Consider the following 8674-nt stretch of genomic DNA (forward strand, 5'->3'; position numbering starts at 1 on the left):
TATATATATATATATATATATATATATCTGTGTACATATATATGAATATCTCTGTCTCTCTCTGTCTCTCTGTCTCTGTCTCTGTCTCTCTCTCTCTCTCTCTCTCTCTCTCTCTCTCTCTCTCTCTATATATATATATATATATATATATCTGTGTTTGTGCGTGTTTGCCTGTTCATTTATACTTATCTATGTATATGTACATATATTTGTTTATATCTTTTCATTATTGCTATTCATATCATTATTTTATCCTTTCCCCCCTAAATCTTATTTTACGTCATTTATTCATCTATTCATTTATCTATTTTATTTATTATGTTCTTGTTTTTTTTCATAGCCAATTTTAACTCATCGATTCATTAATTCAATTACTTATCTATTTATTTACTTTTGTACTTTTATTTTCCCCCAAGGCCTGACTAAGCGCGTTGGGTTACGCTGCTGGTCAGGCATCTGCTTTACTTAGCAGATGCGGCGTAGCGGATATGGATTTGTCCCGAACGCAGTGACGCCTCCTTGAGTAGGTGTACTGAACTTTCATGCAGAGCAAAAACCCATCTTGTCACCCCCACTCGATGTGAACAGCGCACCTCTCACATTTGAGTGCTGGCCGCTTCAGGCTGAAAGGCAGGTAACAAAACATGTCAGTTAATTCCCAGGTGCAAACACCGCTTTGAATGGCAACACACACACACACACACACACACACACACACACACACACACACACACACACACACACACACACACACACACACACACACACACACACACACACACCACCCCCGCCAATATAGCGCCTTCCCGTAATAAGGCTGGAAGGTATACTTGAATGAGCGAAGACTTTGAAACATTTAGTGGAACAATTCCAGAATCGCGAAACTTGGACTTTGTTGTCAGTGTAGATGGGCATTCTATGTAAGAATTACTTTATCAAATTTAAATGTGGTGGACAGTCTCTGTCTGTCTGTTTGTCTGTCTGTCTGCCTCCTGTATCTTTATCTCTTTGTACAACCTTACAACAGTCACCAATTAAAGTGCGAAGAGAGTATGCGTACGCATACGCATACCATCAGGCATGACAGACTACATACACATGTATAATTTTGGCTGATAAACACACAAATGCATGTTTTGCGTAACATAAATGAGATCATAGTTCCGGCTAATGCAGCAGATGCATTAATCAAATGCAGTTCACAGCAGTGATTGAAACACATGGTGTGTGTGTGTGTGTGTGTGTGTGTGTGTGTGTGTGTGTGTGTGTGTGTGTGTGTGTGTGTGTGTTACATATGCATTTTCTTCTTCTTCTTCTTCTTCTTCTTCTTCTTCTTCTTCTTCTTCTTCGAGAGAGAGAGAGAGAGAGAGAGAGAGAGAGAGAGAGAGAATAAATTTAATGTCTTCCACTCCCTGCTGCAGTGCCTCACCTTACTGAGGACAGGAAGACCAGTCAGCGGAGCACATCCTCCAAAACCGCCCCCTGTACAAACAGGCAAGACAAGACGTGTGGCCTGTCGACACTCCACTCATGACCAGACTACATGGCAACCACAAAGAGCTGGAGAAAACAACGTCATTCATCGCCAGAACTGAACTGATGGTGCAGCTGTGAACGCCAAGAAGAAGACCCAGAAGAGGACCAAGCTGCAGATCAAATGCAGGCTGATGCAGGCCTACCCGCCCAATATGTATGCGCTTATATCACAGATTAACATAAGTTTACGGCTGGGCCAACAGCAAAGTGAGAGCTGTATTATCACTGGCTTTTCCAATGCAATGGGAAATCACTTACAGCTTAGTCTTTTGTGAAGGACTATGACTCTCAGACTAGGAGCCAAAATTGCACTGGCTCTTAGTGCTGCAGCCTTGGGAGTTAGTTGGCCTTTGGGAATCATCCCAACGCCGACTGTCCTAAAACCCTCTTGGCCGAGAGAGTGGGGATGTAACTTGGGCAAGACACTCTCCGCTTCAATCAAATACTAGCCCATATAGTCGGGACAGCAGTTGCCTGCTCTGCTGTTCTGGTGATCATAGCCGGACACGACTATTGTAGGCCAGTGTCTAGGCCTAGTTCAGAGGGATCAGCCAATGTATCCTGGCGTTTACCCATGGTTATTCTCCCTGATAATGCTGTTCTGGTGGTCATAGTCGAAAACGATTATCATACAGAGACAGATGGAGGAAAATCGTGGCATCTTCGTCTGATCCAAATGATTTACGTCAAGACCACCGCTCAGAATCTAGTGGACTGGGAAGACAAATCTGACGAGTGTGATATTCGACCCCTTGCCCTCAAGGATGGGTGTTGGATGACTCTAAATAAGTTACAATTGAACGCGGACAAAACTGAAGCAATGATCGTTGGAACTAAACAAAAACTGTCTTCCATCACAACTGACACAATCAAACTTGGCAGTACGTCCATCCCTCTTTCCAGTTCAGTCAGGAACCTCGGTGTGTCCTTGACAACACACTGTCCATGCAAAAATTTATCAGTCAGACATGTCAGTCCTGCTACTGTCAATTGCGACGTATCAGTTCCGTCCGGAAATATCTGTCCACTGACGCAACATCTAGACTTGTCGTTTCTCTCATTCTCTCTCGCCTTGACTACTGTAACTCTCTATTGTCTGGTTTGCCTGCTTCATCCATTCAGTCCCTTCAGCGCATACAAAACTCTGCTGCCCGACTCGTCCTCAGAAAGATCTGAGCACATCACTCCTCTTTTGCAACATCTCCACTGGCTCCCTGTCTCACACAGAATAAAGTACAAGATCAGCACTCTATGTTATAAATATATTCACAACTCTGCCCCTTCCTATCTCTGTGGCTGCCTTCACCTCTACACTCCACCTCGCTCTCTACGATCGTCTTCGGATCCACTCTGTTTACGCATACCCAGATTCAAACACTCGACTGTTGGCCGCCGTTCTTTCTCTGTCTCTGGACCTTGTAATTGGAATGAACTTCCTCTTTCGCTTCGTCAGGTCTTCACACTCAGCTCTTTCAAGTCTGGCCTTAAAACCCACCTCTTCCCAAAATAGCCTCCCTTCCCTGCCTCTTCCTTGTCTTCAGTTTTTTTCCCTCCAAGTTTAGAGTTATGCATGCGTTTGAATGACTGGTGTGAAAGCGCTTTGATTTGTCTCAGCACATATAAATATATAAATATAATAATAATAATTATTATCATCAAGATTCTTTTGCTTCACAGGCGGACGCGTAACCACTTGGCCAACAGTTCACATTCCCGGTGTGGCCAGGCATCAGTGGCACCTTTCTCACAGAATGGTTAAGTCGATCAGCTGCCAATAAAGAGAGTCCCTGAGGGTGTGGGTTTGAATCCCAATCTCGCCCTTTCTCATAGGTTTGACTGGAAAATCAAACTGAGTGTATAGTCATTCGGATGAGACGATAAACCGAGGTCCCGAGTGCAGCACGCACTTGGCGCACTTTGAAAAGAACCCATTGCAACGGGAGTGTTGTCCTCTGGCAGAATTCTGCAGAAGAAATCCACTCTGATAGGCACACAGATATATAAACCTGCATTCAAGGCCTGACTAAGCGCGTTGGGCTATGCTGCTGATCAGGCATCTGCCTAGCAAATGTGGTGTCACGTATATGGATTTGTGCGAACGCCGTGACGCCACCTTGAGAAACTGAAACTGAAAGTCACATCACATGTTTCCATCAGAGGCAACATGACAGCTGCTTGTTTCACTGACAAGGTTGACCGTCCGTCCAGCAGCTTGAAGAAGCGTCAAAGTCAAAATTGTATTTCATGATTGAACAAGCAGCAAGTGCTCTTTTGACTCACTTGTGTAAACAAAGTGAGTTTATGTTTTACCCCGGTGTTTGTATGTGTGTGTGTGTGTGTGTGTGTGTGTGTGTGTGTGTGTGTGTGTGTGTGTGTGTGTGTGTGCGCGCGCGTGTGTGTGTGTGTGTGTGTGTGCGTGGTAGATTTAAACATTGCCATTTTCTCTGGAAATACTTCGTCTGCCAATACCAAATTTGGCTTAAACATAGTATGAAAAGATCTTCACAGTCATACCAATAATAGGTTGCAAGTCCCCTAATTTAGCCGTATTTCCGTATCATTAACAGTTTTATTTCGTTAAGGTTCGTTCCGAAATTCGAAAATTCTAAAAACTGTTTACCACTGACTTGCTGGAAGGTAGGTTGTGTTTGGTGAGCAGACATGACCTCGTTTTTCTTTTTCACATTTAAAAGGAAAGAAACACAAATTATGGATAGAACACATACAATGATACAAACTACACCATCGACGTGTTTACTGCATAAAAATATCCTAAAGTGGGCACTGAATTAACTGGAATGAACATAAAAGAAAATTTGAATCGATCATTTCTCCGTCAGCCCATTGTAGACTGGTTCGTGCAGATCTAGAGATCTACCATGTGCTACGATGTGCTTGAAGCGATGGCAACGTCTCCTTTACCGCCGAAATAAAAGAATAATCGAGATAGTCGAGATGTAATAAAAACACACAAAAACACGATTTAAAAGACGTTATAACTTCCAATATAATCACGTCTATTTGTCTTGATGTATACAGATTGAACTGGCGACTTTTCCAAAGGACATCAACTGTCTTTATTCTTTGATGGCACCAAATGACTCTGAATTTTTAAACAGAACGTGTTCGGGTTGATAAATGAATGAACTACATTTTCACTCCTCTCCTCTCTCTCTTTTTTTATTTTATTTTATATATTTTTTTAAGAGTATTTCTGTAATATTTTGTTGAAGGTCAAATATAACGTGTATAGTTGTTGGGTTCTTTTTTTTTAATGCCCGGCAGTATAAAACAACACCATGCCACAGACCTCACTATACCACGGCATTTCCATTCAGTGTTAAGTATTTGTTAGGTTGTAACACGAAGAAATGGGAGGGAGTTAGGACGCTGAACAGGGGAGTGGGGGTAGGGGGTGGAAAGTGGGCCGGGGGGATGGGGGGGCAGGGGGGATGGGTAGGGGTGTGTGTTGAGGTGGGAGGGTCAAGTTTAATGTCCATCCCTGAAGAGGTTGTATTTTTAAACCCACACTCCACCGGCCCATAGAAAGCTTGCTTCTGTTTTTAAGCGCTGCCTTCAGAGGCTCATCAGAGGACTTCTTCACTCCTCTTAGTGACCACTCTTCCCCCCACCTTCATGAAAGCGAACACAGGGCTGTAACTAAAGGGAGCACCCTTATTTCGGAGCCTTCACTGTTTGATGTCTAACCACTCGGGAGGGGGGGGGGGGAGGAGGGGGGGGACGTGGGGATCTGGGTGGCTGGGGGGGGGGGAGGGTATCGGGGAACCCGTGTTCCTCCCACAGCGAGTGGTGGTGGTGGTGGTGGTGGGGGAGGTGGGGAGGGGGGGGGAGGGGCGGGGTAACACGGGGTTTATGACGAGCGCTGTCAAACTGAGGTCTCAGCGTACTGTGTTGGTCTTGGCCTTCTTCTTTCTCCTAGCCGCAAAAACACCATGGCGGGCCCGTCTGGCCTCAAAACTGACGCCACGGCGGTCAACTTGTACCCCAACTGTCTGTCTGTCCGTCTGTCTGTCTGTCTGTCGGTCTGTCTGTCTGTGTACTCATTTCTGAAACACAGTGGACTGGGGAGAGAAAAAGCCGTGATAATAATAATAATAATCATGGTCATGATGATGATGATGATGATGATGATAATAATAATATTGATAATTATGATGATGATGATGATAATGATAATAATAATAATAATGGTGGTAGTGATGATGATGATGATGATGATACTAAGAAGAAGAAGAACAACAACAACTTCATCATCATCATCATCATCATCAACAACAACAACAATGCAATTACTACTACTAATGATGATGATAATGATGATGATGATGATGATGATGATGATGACACTACTACCACTCCAACCACTACCACTCCTACTCTTCCTCCTACTATAGTACTTTTTTTGGCACAAACTCTCCATATAACGGGCTCAAAGCGCCTCACATGAAACAACACGTGCAGAATTGTGTGAGACAGCATACAATAGCACGTCACGACACAGACAAAAATCTATACACACCAAGACAATACTGTAAACTGCAAATTACATGAAGAATCGCGCCCCCCCCCCCCCCCCCCCCCGCACCGCCCCCCACCAAAAGAAAAAAAAACAGAAAAAAAAGAAAGCACAAAAAATACCCCTCACACTCCCCACACACGCAAACACACACACACACACACACACACACACACACACACACACAGAGTAAATACCCACCCACAAGCACAGACAACATGAAGACTGAAATAGAGGAAGAAAAGTGTTTGTTGCTTGTGAATTTGTCATTGATGTCTATGGACTGTGCGTGTTTTGTATCCATTGTGGAATTATATATTGTGTGTAGGCTTTGTAGTAGTATATTGTGTGTCGCATCAACACTCGGCTTATATCAGAGATTTACACAAGCTTACAGTTGGGCCAACAGCAAAGTGGCAGCTGTATGATCAATGGTCTCTCCACTGCAAAGGAAATTCATCTAAAGCTTAGTCTTTTGCGTGACTCTCAAAACTAGGAGGCAAATTGCACTAGCTCTCAATGCTGCAGCCGTGGGGGCTAAGTTGGCCTTTGGGAACCATTCCGACGTCGACTGTCCTAAAAAGCCCTCTTGGCCGAGAGAGTGGGGATGTAACTTGGGCAAGACACTCTCCACTATAATCAAATTCTATCCCAGATAGTCAGGACTACAGTTGTTCTGATGGTCGTAATCGAAGATCTCTGACTATTATAGATGAAGGTGGAAGTAGCTGCAGTAGCAACAGCACAACTATAGTGGCAGAGGCAGCAACAGACTACGAATGGTGACAGCAGCAGCAACAACACTTGTAACAAGACATTGACGTGGTGGTGTCACCAACAGTGTGAGCGCTGCATGAATGTCGACACTAGCACTAAAGGCTATGTAGATTAGTACACTGATTGATTGATTGATATGGATACTTATACAGCGCCTATCCTCGGTCGGAGACCAAGCTCGAAGCGCTTTACAAGTACGGGGTCATTTTGCACAACAGGCTGCCTACGTTGGGTAGAGCCGACTGACGGCTGCCACTGGGCGCTCATCATTCGTTTCCTGTGTCATTCAATCAGACTTCATGCACGCACACATACACACTCAGACGGACATGTAACATTTTACGTGCATGATCGTTTTAGTTCATTTACCCCACCATGTAGGCAGCCATACTCCGTTTTGGGGTGTGTGCATGCTGGGTATGTTCTTGTTTCCATAACCCACCGAACGCTGACATGGATTACAGGATTTTTAACGTGCGTATTTGATCTTCTGCGTTAAAAACTTTATGTAAATTAGTGCATGATGATGATGATGATGGTGATGGGGATAGTGATGGTGATGATGACAACGACGACGACGATGATCCCAGGTATTATCCAAAAGCAAAAGGTAGTGGAAGAGAGGTGTTAACACCACAAATGCTACCCTCCCTCCCCCTCCCTCCACCCACACCCCCTTTCCCCTGGAGCCAGTTGCATTGCTCGGACGGAAGAGCCTAGTATGTTCGTAACCCGCTACAAACTGTGTGTAGTATGGAACTGACCAATGGCGTAGTTCGGTCAACGTAGGCATTTAGTCACGTGGAACTGTGGAAAAAAAAAGTGAGAACCAAGCAATACAACTGGCACCTGCCTCTGTTTTCTCCAGATATGGGTAGGCGACAGGCGGGACAAGGGCGATAAATCGTGCCAGGGAGCTGCAGAGAGGAAACGTCAGCGCGGCAGCCGATGATATACAAGACCCGACCGTGCAGGGCTTACACAAGGAAGATCAGAGTGGCCGCCCTTTTATCTGAAGGGGGAGCAGTCAGCGAAAGAAATTATGGCGGTTGAGATAGGTTGTTGAAAATGAGTCGATCAGAAGCGAACGTTACCAAAAGAACACAATACCTCTGCAGTGGGTGTGATAGCGAGCGTTATTGAGAATTCCGTGCATTTTCGCCCGGGGGGGGGGGGTGGTGGGGTGGAGGGTTCGTTTTTTTTAACAAACCAGATTTTAGTGTTGCGTATTCACGGCTCACAAACATGCACACGTGTGCGCGCGTCCACACACACACACACACACACACACACACACACACACACACAGAGACTAGTTAGTTTATTTTATTTCGTTTATATTCTTCTTCCTTTTAAAAATGCTAATTGAGGAGAGAGGAACAGGGAAAGAGGGTTTAAGGCATGGGTGGGGTGGGGGAGATAATGGATTTTCGTCAGTCTAAAATCACAAATGTGGATAGACGTTAAGCAAAAGAACGAACGAACATACAGCACAGTCTAATAAGATGTATGTATAATTGTACATACACATCTGGTTAGCAAAGCAGTTTCACCTAAACGTTATAGTCTGTTGTGTTTCGTTTATTAAAAATTATTGCTCTCAACCACTCTTTGTGGTGCTTAGTTGACAATTCTTCAGGACATAACAGAGCTGATGAAAGCCCCCCCCCCCCCCCCCGCTCCCTCATACCTCCCAAACACACACATATGTATATATGTATATGTATGTATACACACACACACACACACACACACACACACACAAATATATATATATATACATACATACATGGGGAGGATGAGGGGTTACCTCCGAATTTATTT

This window comes from Babylonia areolata, chromosome 4 (genome assembly GCF_041734735.1).
Source record: "Babylonia areolata isolate BAREFJ2019XMU chromosome 4, ASM4173473v1, whole genome shotgun sequence".
In the NCBI taxonomy this organism is placed as follows: domain Eukaryota; kingdom Metazoa; phylum Mollusca; class Gastropoda; order Neogastropoda; family Buccinidae; genus Babylonia; species Babylonia areolata.